This window comes from Strongylocentrotus purpuratus, unplaced genomic scaffold (assembly GCF_000002235.5).
Source record: "Strongylocentrotus purpuratus isolate Spur 01 unplaced genomic scaffold, Spur_5.0 spur5_scaffold_10, whole genome shotgun sequence".
In the NCBI taxonomy this organism is placed as follows: domain Eukaryota; kingdom Metazoa; phylum Echinodermata; class Echinoidea; order Camarodonta; family Strongylocentrotidae; genus Strongylocentrotus; species Strongylocentrotus purpuratus.
Window position 1 is genome coordinate 1,944,040 of NW_022145595.1, and position 18,925 is coordinate 1,962,964.

The following is an 18,925-nucleotide window of genomic DNA, read 5'->3' on the forward strand; positions in this document are numbered from 1 at the left end:
TTTGTTTTCTTATAGCACGAATCATTATCATAAATTGCATAAGTTCGCCCACGACTCTGTAATGGACGAAAGCGTGGAAAAAATTAAAATATCTTGGACCCATTCCCGCCCCTTCTCGGTGTACAAAAAGTGGACGAATTGTCCCAAAATAGGCCAATGTAGGTTCAAAACGTTGATGATTTCCGTATCATCTGCAGAATTTTTTCAAACTTTCATCAACCTGATTCTCCAGTATTTTCTCGTTTAACTAATTCAACTTGTTACTACGGTTGGATTTCCCTATAATTGGTCTCTTGGCAGAAGAACTTCTAGCCACCGGAGTCAAAGATTTAGTTGCATCGATTATTCGGATAGCCTTTCAATCTGGTAACGTAATGAAGTAAATTGATTCAATAACGAGACATCTTTTAATCATTTGGGATGTAATTCTAGAGCTCCCAGAGCGGTATGCATTACATTGTTTGTCTAACTTGTTACCAAATCGTGGAACAACGCAGAAGTATTTGAGGGGGTTCTAGGATACCTGCCCCCGGATAACCACCTTCCGGATAACCACTTCTAGGATAACCAATCTCTAGGACAACTTCCCCTAGGACAACTACCCCTAGGGCAACCGCCCCCTAGGACGACTACCCCGGACAACTATCCTAGGGGGCAGTTGTCCTGGAGGGTGGTTGTCGAGGGGGGGGGGGGTTGTAGTTGCATAGACGGTGGTTGTCCTATGGGTGTTTATCCGGGGTGGTTGTCCAGGGAGGAAGTGTCCGGATACGATTTGAGAGAGACGTTTCGTAAAATGGCTTTGCATTTTCATTAAAACAAGAAAAATGTTATAAATGGAAAACAACGACGTAAAGTCCCTTTTTTCATCTCGTAAACCATTTCGTCTTTTTCCTCCATATAGGAGTATTTACTTGATAAAACGCAATTTTCCAGAAACCTCAGGAGAAAAATCAATCACTTACTAAGAAATTGAAGCCGTCCCGGATGCGATCATTTATTGAATTAACTTCGATTGAATGACGGTACATGATGGATCATGTGATTTACCAAAGCTAGAGGAGAGCAAACTAATGATTGTATTCATATATTATGGCCACTGTTCTACCGAATGCATGAATTCTACAGCATGATACAAAAACATTTAATCATATAATTATGATAGGGGATTTCATAGCGTATTTCAGCTAGCATAGTTGGTATCAGAATTTTTATTTAAATGTATATGTTCGTGGGGCTCAATAAGGACTGTTAGAGACGCAATTTAGGAAGTCTTCAAGTCACACTTTTAAAACCAAACAAATCGCATACGCGGATATATAGTAGACAGGAGGTAGGGAATATGACAGGGAGAGAGAGAGAGAGAGAGAGAAAAGGAGAAAGAGAGGGGGAAATAAACAGATGGAGAAAGAGAAAGAAAGGGGAGATAAACAAATGGACATAGTGAATTAGGGAGAAGGAATAAAGATTGATAGACAGAGAGAGACAGAGACAGAGACAGACAAACAGAGGTTAATAAGAATAACTATCACAATCACGAGAGAGAGACAGAGAGACAGAGAGAGAAAGGGAAAGAGAGGGGGAGATCAAGAGATTGACAAAGTGAATTAGAGAGAAGGGGGAAGAAAGATTGAAAGACAGAGAGACAGACATACAGAGGTTAATAAGAATAACTACCACAATCGCATCTATTCCCGAAAAATCAACCAGTTGAAAGGTAAATTATAATACCCCATTGTATGTCCTATATGAGCTATGCCCGGATTACGTAGTATGTCATTGTCATGCTCCCAAATTTCAATACAATGTTATATCAATTGAGTCAGGTGGATTTTTGAAAGTAGTTGGTATTGAATTGAATTCATGTCTGTATTTATACACGGTTAAAAAAGCCCAAACAGTTACAAGACTGATTTCCATTGGGGCCGTGTGAAACAATGTAAATACATCGACTTAACATAACAAGGATAATGGTACATCAAATGACATATTTAAAACAAACAAGAAATAATCAAGATAAATATCTTTAAAAATGACGATAGAAAAGTACTGCCGAAAAAGTATATTTACATGGATAACAATAATCATGAGTGTCCAAATAAGAGTAATTTAAATATACTTCAAATTAAAATCGGTAATCGTGTTAACTGATAGCCCTGACTTTTTTCATTTAACCTGTTAACTCCCAACATATCTCTTTCCCATAGATTTAATACAGGTTCTTTCCAGTTCTCGTATGCAGTGGTATTAATTAGTGTATGTAACAAAGTATATAACTGGTAAGAGAGGATGGTGCTATTCACGGCTCAAAATACCATCAGGTATCTGGTAATGGTATTTAAGATACACTTGGTATTTCCATAAACATGCGACATGATCATCGAGATACTAGTAGGGAATATTGCATCATCCTCCATCCAATCCGTCAACTATGATGTGGTTTTGTTTGTATGTTTATTTCCCCCCTGTAGCATGTTTAATCCCATTATATATCAGATTGAATGAGTAAAATCCATTATCGCCGATGTTGCTCGAATGCATAGCATGCGCTGAACACAGGGAGAAGCAATTGGGAAATGGTCATGGGTAGACTAGTTTTAAGTAATTGGATTATGATCCGATAGTTATGTTTATGAGTGAAACGTAAAGTGCTATAAATAGATTAATGGGGAAAATGGGGATGTAACTCAAGGTAAGATTACACCTGCCCCCCCCCCCCCTAAAAAAAAAAAGACCAAGGCAATGCTTATTTCAGGAATTTTCAAATCATATCAAAATAGTCATGAAACAATAAACTTAAAACAGTTCATCAAAAAAGGGAATGTCTGTGGTAAATGGGGCAGAACCCCCCCCCCCCCCCCACTCCGGGGTCGGAATGACCGCTTGCGTGTTACTTAAATGTCCGGTAAAGGGGTACTTTTCACGCACCAAAGTCCGGCTCGTACATACACAAAATTGACTTTACACACCGGACTTAGGGGGTGTTTTCAAAAGGAGGGAACACGCATATGCGTACCCTAAATAACACTGAGTGGGGGGGGGGGTGGGGGCGGGTGCAGAATTAGTGAGAGAGAAAGAGAGGACAGAAATAATGGAACACGAAGGAAAATGAGAAAGCTGCATAATCTTGCAGAACAATTTACGATGTAGCTGATAAAGAGTAATTAATCATCATTACATATTCATAAACTGGACAAGAGTAATACCCGATAGAGACACGACCATCATCATGACTTCAACTCCTTTCAAATACCATATAGGCCTTGTCATATATACCGCTGGGGGTCGGCCCGGTCACGCACGGCTAGCCCCGTAATGACCAGGGACCTCTATTATCTCGCTACAGCTACGACACGCCATCATGCTTCCAACATAAGCGATATGTACGCATCAATGAGCTTAGAAACCTCCTCCCCGGGTCTTTGCGTATACGAAACACTGCAGAAACAATAGAACCTTGCTCACTCTCGCGCTCACCCACACTCACGCGCTCACCCACACTCTCGCGCTCACCCACATTCACGCTCTCACGCACATCATATCGCGCACTCCCTCACCCTTAATCATAATAATATTGATGGTTCTATATTCCTGATGAATTGGCGAGCCAGCTCAGCCATCGCCGGTGCGTGTAGCTTTGTATTATTATACCCACGCATGCAGAAAGATTCGGCGCACCGTAGTATGTCTTAATACGGCCCGGGGTTATCGTAGGCGATGTACACTGGGGATTAGCTACTAAATGTCAATGCTAGTCTGTGTGGTTCATGAGTTGATAAACAGAGAGACATGTATCATATTGATGGTGACAATCTCATTACATTACAGTTCAATTGAGCCACGATGGATTGAAAAAGGGAGGCGGGTAAGGGTCCAATGAACAACCCATTTGCAATTATAATTCACATGTACTATGACCATATTAAATCGATACAACTATACTTCATTCACGTCAATATTGCTTTAGGTGTTAGGTTTATTATTTTCCCAAATCGACTAGTAAGCTGACGTTAATACGAAGTAATCCTCTGAGAGGAGATTGATCTAAAACTGTCAAACTACTTATCCTTTTCTGCATCATCTTGTCCCCACATTTTCTGAATGATTATAAAACGCCTTTCATCAGCGAAATAGTTTTGAATCTAAATAGCAAAATAAGGAGCTAATGAGTATTACAACATCGAAGCAAAACGAAAAAAGATCCGTCTATGTGTATTTACAGCTATTTTGAGAAGAAACGTTACATATTTCCTCCACTCATACAATTATTTCTATCAAATTCACTTTATTTCCTATTTATTTCTAAAACTATTAAAGTATATTATGTCTAGAAATTTATTTTCACCTCTTTCTCAAACTGTGCACATTTATTTACACCTTTTCCTGAGTAATGATATTACTTTCAATAGGAAAATGATTTTTGTAATCATTTTCTTGCTTTCAACATATATTTTCGATATAGTCGCATATATTATTTTGTCCCCTCTGTCGTATCTCTTCACACACCCTGCATCACGCGCTACAATAAACGCATAGCAGAGAATATCATCATGGCTTATTTCGTTTCTGAAGAACCGTCCGCTTTACATGATATAATATACTGAGTGTGTTTTAAAAGACGATTTATCAATTGACCTCATGCAATTAGGAGCACACGTATCGCTCCTTCCTAATTACCAATCTTTCATTTCATTGCACACAAATAGTCCTGAATAGGCGCATATTGTATTTCACCCTGACCTCAAAAAATAATTTCTCTCTCTTTCTCACTCTCTCTCTCTCTTTCTCCTTCTCTCTTGGTCTTCTGGCCTCGTATTTTTAGTTCGTTTTCCATTTTGTTGGTGAAAAAGCTTTGATGAAATATTTTGCCTCCTGTATATTGTCAAGGCAAGAGTGATCAAAGAGAAATGATACGTGAAGAGGCACATTGTATCGCCCAATACACTGTTTACCCCTCGCTGGTTTTTATGTTGTTGATTGTAGACTCCCATCGTTTGTATTCCCTCTACACTAATGTTAATTTCCAAGATAATCTCAATTAATTCACTCATTCGCTCGCTGCCAACTAAATAACTTAGTCTTGTACTCTCAGGCAACTACAGCTTATTACAAAAATGCACAGGATTTGCATCAGACATTTGATTAAGAGTTATAACGTCTCTCTCACATTCTCCTTTTGTTTTCTCTCTTTCCCTTCTTCCCTAATGTTTTCTATTTCTCTCGCCTTCCCATCCTTTCTCTCCTACCCTTACTTGTTATTTCCCCCCTCTCGCTCTCTCTCTCTCTCTCTCTCTCTCTATCTCTCTATCTACATACATCTCTCAGTCTCTCTCATCCTCTTTGTAATCTTCGCGCTCCTTATGCTGGTATCTTTCTCTCTTCCTCTGTCCACTCTCGAGATCTCCATCTTCCTTTATCCCCCTTCCAATTTCATTATACAACTCTTTCTCTCTCTCTCTGTCTTTCTCTCTCCTCTCTCTCTCTCTCTCTGTCTCTCTGTCTGTCTGTCTGTCTGTCTCTCTGTCTCCCTCTCTCACTGTCTCTCTTTATTATTGCACCTCGCTATACTTTTCCATCTCGTTCATTTTCATACGTCGGCAAAACACCCTTTGAACCTCACATCAAAAAGCTACAGTGTCGCAATATATGCGATGTGTCGTGATAAATATCATATTGCGTGCCTGCTCTAAGGATAATCAATGATGAGAAGTATGAACTTGACTAGTCACTATTCATTTGATTCACAGCCACACACACACACTGTATTCATATTACAATAACTGCCTATGCCTTTCCTGTCGGATTCTATTCAATATTTCTCTCATACTCTTGCCTTTTTACTCCATTATTTTGATCGCTTTCATTTGCCTTTCACGTACGACATTGCTCAATAGATAGAATAATGAATACCAGTGTTATATCCCGTTCCTGTCTATGCTATTTTTAGGTTACCTTAAGTCCTGTTTTCAAATGATATATATTCATCTAATAGTAGAATCTACATAATCGGAAGCATGAGTAAAGCTCAAAATAAAGCTGAAGAGCTATCGGAGGAGATGTAATGTCTTATGGTTTTCATCCCAAGTTGCCTGCATCTAAAATACATCTTTGTTTGATGCTGACCGACTGTCTTGACATCTTGACAGAAGTGGTTCAGGTAATGAGCTGTTTGTGTGCCACGCATTATAATTCCTAAATGGAGCTTGTAAGTAGAATTCATGGGAAATTACATGCATTCAACGCACAATCGAGTTTCTACATTTAACCTGCCTGCACTTGACCAATGGGGAGATCAATCTAAGACACATCTTTGTTGTTGCCATTCAATGGATATTGTGTAGAACTTGTTCGAAATTAACCAAATTCTAAAAACAACCGAGCTTCCACCTCAACATTGTCCTGCATTCGACCAGAGTGTGAATCAATCTAAGACACTATCTACATTAGATGTTAACATGTTATTTGGACATCATCTTTGCAGAATTGTTTAAGATATATAGATCTGATGTCGAAAATGGTTCTAGGACACCTACCCCCTGGACACCCACCCCCGGATAACCACCCCCAGTAAACTACCCCCTAGGACAACTACCCCCTAGGGCAACCAGCCTCTAGGACGACTACCCCCTGAGACTACTAGTTAACTACCCCCAGACAACTACCCCTTACGACAACCATCCTCTAGGGTAACTATCCCCCGGACAACTATCCTAGGGGGTAGTTGTCCGGGAGTTAGTTGTCCGGAGGGTACTTGTCCTAGGGGTTAGTTGTCTCGGGAAAGTTGTCCGGGGAGTTGTCCCGGGGGGTAGTCGTCCTAGAGGGTGGTTGCCCTAGGTTTAGTTGTCCTAGGGAATAGTTTTCCCATGGGGTAGTTGACCGGGGGTGGTTATCCAGGGGGAGGATGTTCAGGGGTTAGGTGTCCGGATACGGTGGAATACTGGTAATTACTGTAATACTTTTGGGTTTATGTAGTTCAATATAATACAGCTGTTATTTCTGAGGATTTGCAATCAGAACATTAGAAAGGATTCAACAATAAATTTGTCTCATACTGCTAATAAAACAAAACATAAATAATGCGAGGAAACCTCCCATCTGTTTTTAGTATTAGAAGGTTTTTAAATAATCAATAACATTCCTTAGAACTTGACTAAATTTTTAATAAGGAAAGTTGAGAAATTATGTTGGTACATTAGAACTAAAAATCAATATGTTGACCTCAGAGACGTAAAAGCTGTACAATTTGAGAAGTCCTACTTTTAGTATGAGAAATGTAGGTATGAGATAAAAGCTCCTTATTACTTTTTTATGTTGTCAGTAGTTTATTCTCTCTTTATTTCCTCAGACACATGCCGTCGCGTGCCAACTATAAAACACACACTTTCCTTACGTTTTATCAATCACATTTAAATCCATGTATGCCATGTTATTGATAAATGTCATCATGTAATGTACCATTAAATTCCTATGAAAGGTATATAAAGTCTAGTTATAATTTAATTATGGTCATTTTTATAAAATCATAAGCATCCATGATCATTTTCAAATTAAAAGCAACATCCTGCACATCATTAAACCATTTAGGAAAATAGTATTGGTACTGGAAAGAAGTAATTAAATAGAGAGAGAGAGAGAGAGAGAGAGAGAGAGAGAGGGAGAACGACAGACAGACAGGGGGCAGACAGGGGTCAGGGGGGGGGCAAAATTAAATGGCTAGGAAAAAAACAATGAGAATGAGAAAAGGGAAGACAGGCGTGGAAGGGAGAGAGAGAGAGAGAGAGAGAGAGAGAAGGGTAAGATAAGGAGTAACCCAATTAAATGTCTATAGAATAAGATAAAAATGTGAAAAGGGAAGAGAAAGAGAGAGAGAGAGGGAGGGAGAGAGAAAGAGAGAGAGAGAGAGAGATGAGGGGGGGGGGAGAAAGAAGTAAACACAATTACATGTGCATGAAGGGAGATGAGGGAGACAATGTTCTATAATTCGTATTCATGCTTTGTTACCGCATCATTCCAATTCAATATCATGCAATCAATAGAGCGGTCTTGAATGTCTCTATTATGATGTTTAATGAGACGGAAAGTCGGGGAAAGTTCCCTTGGGACCTCCCTTCGTCAATACTGCTTGGTATTGGTGATATCAATCCTTGTCTGCTTCCTCCTTCACAATGCCCACTGCGGACATAATTAATACTCATGTCCATCATTTCTTAAAGTCGTAGCCATGTAATATATGTTTGATTCATCAAGTTAATAATAAAAATACAATAACATAAAACGAGATAGAACCCTGTATGAAGATATAAGAAGGACAGAGGCCAGGCAAATACAATTCCTAGAAGATATCGAGAGAGAGGAAGGCATACAGCAAGTGCGAGAAGTTCTGTTGACCACGAAGAAGCTAACTAGGATAGATAGATAAATGATGATGATGAGAGAAATAGAGAGAGAGAGAGGGAGCGGCGTCAGATGAATACAAACGATTCCCGATAACCAAGCCTCACAGATTAGTCCGAATACAATGTGAATAAGGTGAAAGCGGGGCTATTAGCATGAATAGCATGACAGACACGTGTTATTCCCTGCCATAGATGACCATCAGCAGACATGAGAGAGGGGAGGGGGAGGGGGAGGGGGAGAAGAGACAGAAAGATACTTCCTTTGGTCGCAATTCTCAAAAGGAGTATTATGCTCACCGGATAAATATATTTTCACACCATATTTGAATTTTCTACCTTTATCAAGCTGTTAACAAAAATGTTGGATTTCTCTTTTGAACAAAAACTATCAAATAAATTGACTCATTTCCTTTTAATGATTTAATAAGGGCTATGCTATGTCATCCGTAAACTGTATATCGAAAAACCCAGCATGAATTAGATGAGACGCCGTCTGTAGTTTGTACATGTAATATCATAATCATGTCATGTAGGCACACAATTTATCCACCATCTCCACTCCCTGTGGAGTAGTCATTTCGTAAAAGCATTGTAGCAAATAGGATCAGAATGGGTCACACAAACACATCCCCAATTCTATCGGAGTAGCAACTATTTACTTTATCAAAGTAAATACTACCAAATTTTAGCTCGAGTCTACGATGATTTTTGCATCTCCTGTCAAAATGTATAACTAAACTGCGTTACCTTTAACATTTCATTAAATTGTATGACGATTAATTGGCACTAGAAGGTGATAAAAAAAACTGCCACCTTAAATTTTATTTGACGTTTTGAAAGTATAATGAACTCTATAGTGTAACCTTGAGGTATCGAAATTGAAGAATAGTAATACCAAAGCTATTGCTCATTAATTTGAAACATCAAAGGCTTCTCTACCGGTTTAATGGAAATTAGAGTCAATTACGAAATGATTAAATACAATACACTGGATATCACCCATGCATTGATTAGGGTAGGGATATCAGACTATAAATTGAATACCTTCTCGTTGGTGATGTAAGGGATAAACTTACTTTAGTCTGTGACGCCACAATTATGGGTGTGAATGATGAGTTAACAAAGGGGATGAGAAAAAGAAAAGGAATTAGATAAGGACGAAGAAGATGTAATGAACTGAGTGAATTCCCTCTCAAGAAAATTCAACGTCTATTTGATCACATAAGTCACTTTTGTCAATTGGAATTTCACTTTATTCTAGCAAAACAGCAGCAACTAAAAAAAAAGCCATCTCCGAAATAATAAAATAAAAACCAAAAAACGTGATAAAAAAATAAATACTCATACTAAATAATCATTGTCATTTCGGGAATGATCAGCAGTAACTTACTGACTATTCACATAGAAACCTCATGTATAGCGGACTTGTGCATTACACACCGTATGCTTGGTATATGATATACCGATATACCATTGCTTTTAAAATTCACAAATTTGATTTATCTCACTAAGCAACTCGGTCAAGAGATTAACATCTGTAAAGGTAAAGGTAGACTTCTAGTAGCGGGACAGCAATGGATAGAAAGTGGCTGAAAGTGCTCGTTCAACTTTTAATAAAACGAATGGGGGAAATGACATAAACAATAATATACACCATCTTATAATAGGCACATACGGGTCTAAGCATCATATTGATCCCAATCAATAGGTTAAATCCCTCATAGTTATATACTCATTTGCACAAAAAAATGAATATACATATTAGTACATTTGAAAAACTAGTAAAGTTTGTAACATCCCATCTTTTGTACAGTTGTGTGTGGTTTAATTAAGACACGAAATACTATTCAGCATAGGCCTATATGAACTTATATTATAATTTTTTTCGTTAAACGTGAATTATCGACGTGCATGTAGTGTACGTCACGGTTATGGTATATGAAATTAATAATTGAAAGATTTGACAAGGATTAATTATAAAAGCAACTTCCATCGAACTATACACACATGTACCGCATTAATCAAGTGAACTGTAGCAATGAACACGAACCCTTATAACATCAGAAAACGACAGTGATCTGGGTAAAAAAAATACACGAATGCACTTCATACAAAAACCAATGTTGCCATCCAACATCGCGTCTTCCGGGGGAAAGACCTATGCAGAGATGAAAACATGTCTATAAAACGGAGGCTGGGATTGGCATTACCAAATCGAGAGGAAATATTAGGAATGACCCCTTTGACTACTTGAAGGAACGTCATCAGCAGAGGACCTGTTGACATTCTACATTGTTGTTGTGTCTCTTAAAAAACTCGCTCCCTCCCTCTCTCTCTCTCTCTCTCTCTCTCTGTCTCTCTGTCTCTCTTTCTGTCTCTCCCTATTTCTCTTTCCACCCTCTCCAAAGTTATAAATAGCCCTCTAAAATTTTTTTTTTTATTTCCCTACCTGATTTTGTCTCCGTCTCTTTTTTGTTTACTACTTGGGAGGGCACTGTTGAGTGACAACTATTGACAACCCTTGTTGATTTGTTTTGGTCTCTGTCTATGTCTATGTCTTTGTTTCTCCGAATATCGTTTCTATTAATTATGTCTTTCCCAGTCTTTTCTATCACCCTGTACTCTCTCCTATTTGGTATCAAGCTTCTTCTTTCTCTTATTATCAGTTTTATCCGTGTCTATTTTTTTCGTTGAGTGTCTCCTCAGTAGAGTTTCCTAAACGTGATGTTGCTAGACCGTACAGCCGGTATCGTCCTATTGGGATGCATTTTCCCTTCTTTCTCCTTCTTTTCTTTTTTTTCCTCTCATTATTTCTCTTTCTGTTGATGAGTTGAAAGCATCTAAGTACAAAGTTGGCTGTGCTGTTGACATTCTTTTTACCAATTTCTCTCAACATAATGGGTCTATTTTGAAGACAATGTTTGTCTTAAATGTGCTGCCTAAAGCGTACATTAAAATCCTGAAATGCGTTGATGAAGTGTATGAGAGAGAGAGAGAGAGAGGGAGAGAGAAATCACAGAGAGAGGGAGAGAGAGAGTGTGATATGGACAAAACCAACATACATCCATGCTGAGCATCACGCGGCAGTGATATCATGTTCTTCCTAAAATTGTTGTCAAGTGTTTACTTTCCGAAGACATGACGTGCTCGGTAAAATGTAGTTTTAATTTCTGTTCCTCCTTAAAAGTCGAGCCTTGAGTGATTTATGTTAGCATAGATCAAACCATTCTCCTTCACATTACCGTCAAATGTTAAACGTGACAATCTCGTGGGCATACAAGACTAAAGCGTGATGATCAAAATTGTGGAGTAATTATATATTAAAGATGCTGAAATCTTGACAACAGTGAACAGCGTCAACCGCAGTGAACACAGATTTCCTTACAAACCGCGTACCGGTTTGGTCATCACATCTTGCTTTAAAGATGAAGTTGAGTTCTGGTCATGCGATTGCATTGTAAAAGCAACGGTGTGGAATCGACCAGAAAAGGTTGATCATCTAGCATACAAGAATTTGTGTGTATTGAAAGGTTCAGGAATCATCAAAATGATAAGAAATTTGGCCAAGTCTTGGTAAAGTTACAAACACTGTACACAAAAAGATGTATATGGGACTACACGAACACGTGGCGTAAAAATCCTACCCTGGATTTGTACGATGTTACATGACATATTTAGAGCCATGCTTTTCGGGGAACATGTCTTATCTGATGTTCTTTCACACTTGCATAATAAGAATGATAACGCTCACAAATTATTTTTCACCTCTTCCCAGAAACCTTCTCTTTAAATCCCTCAGAACGTTGCTAGGCACGGATTCTCACTTCGTAGCCCGAGCTCATCACAATGTAAGATTAGAAGGACATGAAAGCTATGGGGCTGGGAATTGGTCGTATTTGCGAAAATATCAAATTGACCGTGAAGTATCGAGCAATGAGTAGGCGAAAAAGAGATAGCAGGAAAAGGAGCTGATAGCACAAACGGATTGGACAAAAAGGATTTATTTGCAAATGACCGATAAGAATAAAAAAAATTAAAAAAAGGAAAAGGAAAGGGGAAGAGAGAGAAGGAGAGAGAGAGAGGGGGTGGTGGTACATGTGTAGGTGTAAGAGAAATAAAGTGAGATGGAGACAGGGGGATTATATACAAGCTTGGGCAAAAGATGAAGCGGTAAGGAAGGAATGAAAGAAGAGATTAGTTAACAAGTTACGTCAAAGACATGGAGAGGGGAGAGTGGGGGGGGGGGGGGAGGTGAAAAATAGTGAGAATGGGACACGTTTCAACTAAAGTGAATTAATAAATGCAATTAATATATAATACGTATAGAGATATATGAGAAAGAAGAGCTTAATATTACTTCAAAGAGAAAGAGAGAGAGAGAGAGAGAGAGAGAGACAAAGAGACAGACAGACAGACAAAGAGGGATTAAACAAACTGTTTAAAGGTGACGAGAGAGAGAAAAATAGTTAACAATGATTCGTGCAACATATAAGAGGATTAACATGATAACAAAGAATGGCGAAATGAGCTGTGGCGCCAAGTAAAGTGCATTCATGTAAACTAAAACCTCAGCTTTATGTTTTAATGGAGGTAAGATTCGTATGGAATTACAATGCATACACATCATACTACATGACGCGTACTTTCATGTTTTCTGCAGGCATATGGCATAGCAAATGAACCGGTAGACGATGAGGGGGAAGAGGTGCATCATCGCAGTTGAGGAAGGAGGGAGGGAGAGGGAGAGGGAGAGACAGAGACGAAGACAGAGAAAAAGAGAGAGACACAGAGAAAGCGAGATAGAGAGAGGGGGGAGAGTGAGAGAGAAGAGAGACAGACAATCAGGCAGATACAGAGGCAGAGAAAAGAGGTCGATAGAAAGACGCGCACAACACAACACTCCATGATCTAGAGAAAGAAAAGCAACCCTGACATTTGAATAAGGAAAGATAGAGAGATTGCCAAGGATACGAGAGACAAGCAAATACATGCAACAGGTCCATTGAGTACGTATGAAAAAAAAGGGAAAAGGAAACAGGAAGTCACACAAGGAGGACCAAGTAAAGACAGCAGGAGCGAGCAAGAGAGGGAGAGGGAGAGGGAGAGGGAGAGAGGGAGGGGGAAGGAGCGGGAGATGGAGAGGGGAAGGGAGTGGGAGAGGGAGAGGGAGAGGAAGAGGGAGAGGGAGAGGGAAAGGGGAATGAGAGTGAGAGGGAGAGGAAGAGGCAGAGGCAGAGGGAGTGGGAGAGGGAGATGGAGAGGGAGAAGAAGAGGGAGAGAGAGAGAGGGGGAGGGAGAGGGAGAGGGAGAGGGGGAGGGAGATGGAGAGGGAGAGGGAGAGGGAGAGGGAAAGGGGAATGAGAGTGAGAGGGAGAGGAAGAGGCAGAGGCAGAGGGAGTGGGAGAGGGAGATGGAGAGGGAGAAGAAGAGGGAGAGAGAGAGAGGGGGAGGGAGAGGGAGAGGGAGAGGGGGAGGGAGATGGAGAGGGAGAGGGAGAGGGAGAGGGAAAGGGGAATGAGAGTGAGAGGGAGAGGAAGAGGCAGAGGCAGAGGGAGTGGGAGAGGGAGATGGAGAGGGAGAAGAAGAGGGAGAGAGAGAGAGGGGGAGGGAGAGGGAGAGGGAGAGGGGGAGGGAGATGGAGAGGGAGAGGGAGAGGGAGAGGGAAAGGGGAATGAGAGTGAGAGGGAGAGGAAGAGGCAGAGGCAGAGGGAGTGGGAGAGGGAGATGGAGAGGGAGAGGGAGAGGGAGAGGGAAAGGGGAATGAGAGTGAGAGGAAGAGGACGAGGCAGAGGCAGAGGGAGTGGGAGAGGGAGATGGAGAGGGAGAAGAAGAGGGAGAGGGAGAGAGGGAGAGGGAGAGGAAGAGGGAGAGGGGAGGGAGATGGAGAGGGAGGGGGAGAGGGAGAGGGGGAGGGGAGGGAGAGGGAGAGGGGGAGGGGAGGGAAAAGGGTAGGGGAGGGAGAGGGGGAGGGAGAGAGGGAGGGAGAGGAAGAGGGAGAGGGAGAGAGGGAGGCAGAGGCAGAGGGAGTGGGAGAGGGAGATGGAGAGGGAGAGGGAGAGGGAGAGGGAAAGGGGAATGAGAGTGAGAGGGAGAGGAAGAGGCAGTGGCAGAGGGAGTGGGAGAGGGAGATGGAGAGGGAGAGGGATAGGGAGAGGGAAAGGGGAATGAGAGTGAGAGGGAGAGGAAGAGGCAGAGGCAGAGGGAGTGGGAGAGGGAGATGGAGAGGGAGAGGGAGAGGGAGAGGGAAAGGGGAATGAGAGTGAGAGGGAGAGGAAGAGGCAGAGGCAGAGGGAGTGGGAGAGGGAGATGAAGAGGGAGAAGAAGAGGGAGAGAGAGAGAGGGGGAGGGAGAGGGAGAGGGAGAGGGGGAGGGAGATGGAGAGGGAGGGGGAGAGGGAGAGGGAGAGGGGGAGGGGAGGGGGAGGGGAGGGGGAGGGAGCGGGGGAGTGAGAGGGAGAGGGAGAGGGGGAGGGGAGGGAGAGGGGGAGTGAGAGGGAGAGGAAGAGGGAGAGGGAGAGGGGGAGGGGAGGGAAAAGGGGAGGGAGAGCGGGAGGGAGAGAGGGAGGGAGAGGAAGAGGGAGAGGGAGAGGGGAGGGAGAGCGGGAGAGAGAGGGGGAGGGAGAGAGAGAGAGGGAGGAGTAACAGAGCAGGTAAAGAGCAGGAGAAGTGCTGTGTGAATGGGAAAGGCGCTACATACGTCTGTCAGTCACCTGTTGCTACAATGACTGATTACCATCTAGGCTACATTACACTTTTATTAATCTGAATTAAAAAGCAGTAAAGAGCTCACCACGGTTAGAATCTAGAAGGTAGTTACATCAAGATAGAACAGAGATTGTTCTCGTCTTACCGAAGTAATATGTTAATCATAATACCTATTACAATACACTGTCGACATTCACTAATAAGCAGTACTTTCAATGGCTTAATTGATTTTTTGCTGTCTACAATATTTCTTAAGACGTGCGTAATCTTTGCGTTCGATAATGTTATGCCTTGAAGTGTATCAATGGCGATTTTGAGTTTTCTTTTCCGACTGATTTAATGTTTGATTTTTTAGACGACAAGCTTCTAACGTACAACAATATACAATAATAACAGATCAAATTTAAGTCAGCTTGAACAGGAAAACCTACGAAAGCTATTTTCAGTGGGGTACCCGACATACATGTACAAAATTAATAAGTTGAAATAGTAATATTTACAGACAGGTAAAACAACTGATTAGAGATAATAATGATGATAATGATAATTTGAATTTGAATTTATTAACAACAAAACAACAACATAACACAATGTTACAAATGTATTTAAGTGGGTAACAAAATAACAAAATATCCATGTAGATGAGTTACAAAGAAAAAGAAAATATCCATAGTTGAACCATGTGTACACATTAAATTAATCATACCATGTCATATCAAACCTGTGAATTAGCTATAACTTAATAAAACGTAGAGATTTGTGTCTGGAATTGACATTCACAGAGTTCCAATAGCGTATACCGGTAAGTGATTCAAACAAAGGATATTTGTAAACTTAAAAACTTAAAATGTTGTTATTAAGGGAGAACCAAAAGTTAGCAGCTATACATATTGAATTCATTAAAGTGATACTTCAGTATAGAAGTACCGTATCATACAATGTATGCCATTCGTAACGAGTACCTTGTTTTGTGAGGCAATTCATTATTCCGAACACACCAATCGATAATTTAAAAAACTAAAATACGGTGTGTTTACCCAATCTGGACAGTTTCATTTACTTTGTGTTTTAATAGTGTAAAACATGAAAATACTCTGTTACATGCAGTGTCTTTGGCAGGTGTAATTAATACACTTTTTGATTCCTGAAGGCTTTATCTATTTGTCCTAATATTGTTAGAATCTCTTACGAAAATCTACACCGCCTCCCTCATATTCTTTTTACGAAACGAAAGAAGTCTCCATTGTCCAAGCCTCGTAGAGTTACAGAGTTCAAACTCGTTTGTGCGCTTCGTACTGTTACCTATGCCTTCAGTTGAGATCGCACATATACAATATGGATGGAGACTATGTTATTTATTACACAAACTCACAAATGTAAAAGAAAAAAAAAACGTGTGGGGTTCATATTGGGCTATAAACCCGAAATATATTATAGTTTCAGAGACTCATCTCTTTCTCGAAAAAATAATTATACGAAATTGCACCAGTCCCTAGCCTCCAAAAGAGATAGAGAGGTCAGCCCATACTCCGATTGGGCGACTGTGTTCTTACCTATGTCACAAGATGTGAAATCGTATATACAGAGAATGGAAAATTTGCTGCTCAAAAACAGACAAAGGTGGAATCATGTTTAGCTTCAACTATGCCTAACTGGAAGATATATTTCAATGAGGGTAATAGCGGACAAATCAAAATGGATTGGCCGACATAAGATTCAGGCTTTGTAAGAAAGGGTAAGTAATGAAGAAGGAGGAAAGAACGGCGGACAAAGGGACCCGACGGACAAGAAGAAATAGCAAGAAAAGTGGAGAGGACACTCACTCGGGAGATACTTTGCAAAAAGAACAAAGATGGCGGGAAGGAAATAAAAGAAGGGCGAAATATCGATTTGAAGAATGCATAGTAGATGTGGGTAAGGAGATGCTAGCGGGGGAGGAGAATATCTTCCACCGAATTGACCAAGAAACGAGTTCGAAGACACGAGAGGTTTGCTGCTAGAAAGGTCAACAAGGTAAGGAAATGTAGACAATATATCAGCCTGTGTGGATTGTTTCTTGTTTTATTTTGTCCTACTGTCTATTCACTAAAACATGTAATTTCATTTGTAAATATATATATATATATATATATATATATATATATATATATATATATATATATATATATATATATATACATCATAGGAGATGTATCATTAGGCCTATATATATCTTAAGTATATATAAACGCTTAAGGAGCACCAAAAAGAAAATTTATATTTAAATTCTGTACTGTTAGTATTCTTTGACCCATGGTTTTTTTATTCTACGAGCGGGAAATAATAAAATATGAAGATATTCCGACAAAAAAGTTATATTTACATCGCTGGATTAAAAGAACAACATTTACTTCAATTACATACAAATATATTGTCGTATCCAAGAACAGCGGGCACGTGATGATCGGGTAAGGTGGGAATGGTACTCGGCTTTGATTTTAAACAAGAAGAAGGAAATATGAGGGCCGCTGGTTTCGTAAAATTGCTGTTCAAGCCACGTTGCACTGTTAAACTTTGAATAAGACACATTCAGCCACTATCCTTGACTCCGTTCAAGGTCAGCCGTCGCTCAATTGATTTGAAATGGGGAAGTCATCGGAAGGCGTAGGGACGATCCATTGAGAAGAAAGGTCGTCCATGAAATGCTTCCGCAGTAGTCACTTGGACAGGGTCTAGTGTTTTTTACCTACTCGTATGGCCCATTGAAAAGCGGGCGGATGGATTGAATAGCTCAACCGTTGTTGAGCTCAGCGTTTAACATCTATATTTACGCCAGCCGTGAATATGAAGAGTGGAGATGGTGGAATTTGTACCTTGGTAATTGGTTTCAACAATATTGCAGGACTGCTAAGTAATAAAGCAATCGCTATTTAGTTGGTTTAGGGACCTATCTAGACTGTTCGTATACTAAGGAGATACAGTTTCGAAATAAAACATGGCAGTCAAGCAAACTAGGCGCGAAGCTGTGGTGAAGTAACACAAAATTAAGTAGGCAAGTGTGGCAACAGATAGAGAAACGAATAATTATTTTCTAGGGGAAGTGAGTGGAAATTGAAGAAAAAAAACACACCTAGAAATGTAGGTGTACGATTGTGAAAAGAGAGCAGAATATATATAAAGAGAGAGAGAGCGCGCGAGGGAGAGGGAGAGAGAGAGAGAAAGTGTGTGTGTGTGTGTGAGAGAGAGAGATAGTGAGATAGAGAGGGAGAGAGAGAACAACAAAAACGAGAGAGAAAGAAAGTGTGAGAAAGAGAGAACGAGAGAGGTAAAGAGAGAGGGTGAATCGCTAAAGAAGATGAAGAAAATAGTTAGATGGGGTTACTTTTCGCGAAAGTTGAGGGTACAAAAGGTTGAGGTAGGAATTCATAGTACAGAATTCACACCTAGTGAGCGTAACGGTGATTGAGATTGGAGTCGAACCCAAACCAGACGTGTTAATCAGGCAGGGTATATTTTGAAATCAGGTCCCTCTCAGCCCTATCGGATTACCTTTATCCATGCACCCCACATCCATAAAATTGCCCACGTCAAACATGCCCGTAAAAGATATGACGTTGTACATGATAAGAATTTGAAACGAGTTCGGTCAGATCATAATGCACCAATATTCATTTTGATCAATATAAAGTTGCTCTGCGTGAGATAGAGGATAACTGTCGTTCTAAATAACAGATTGAACACCTTATGAGCTATCTCCGTGAAAACTATCATCCATAAACAAAGCTTTCACCTAGCCTCTTCCGTCATGATTAGTCAGCGTTGTTCATAATTTAGAGCAAGTATGCATAG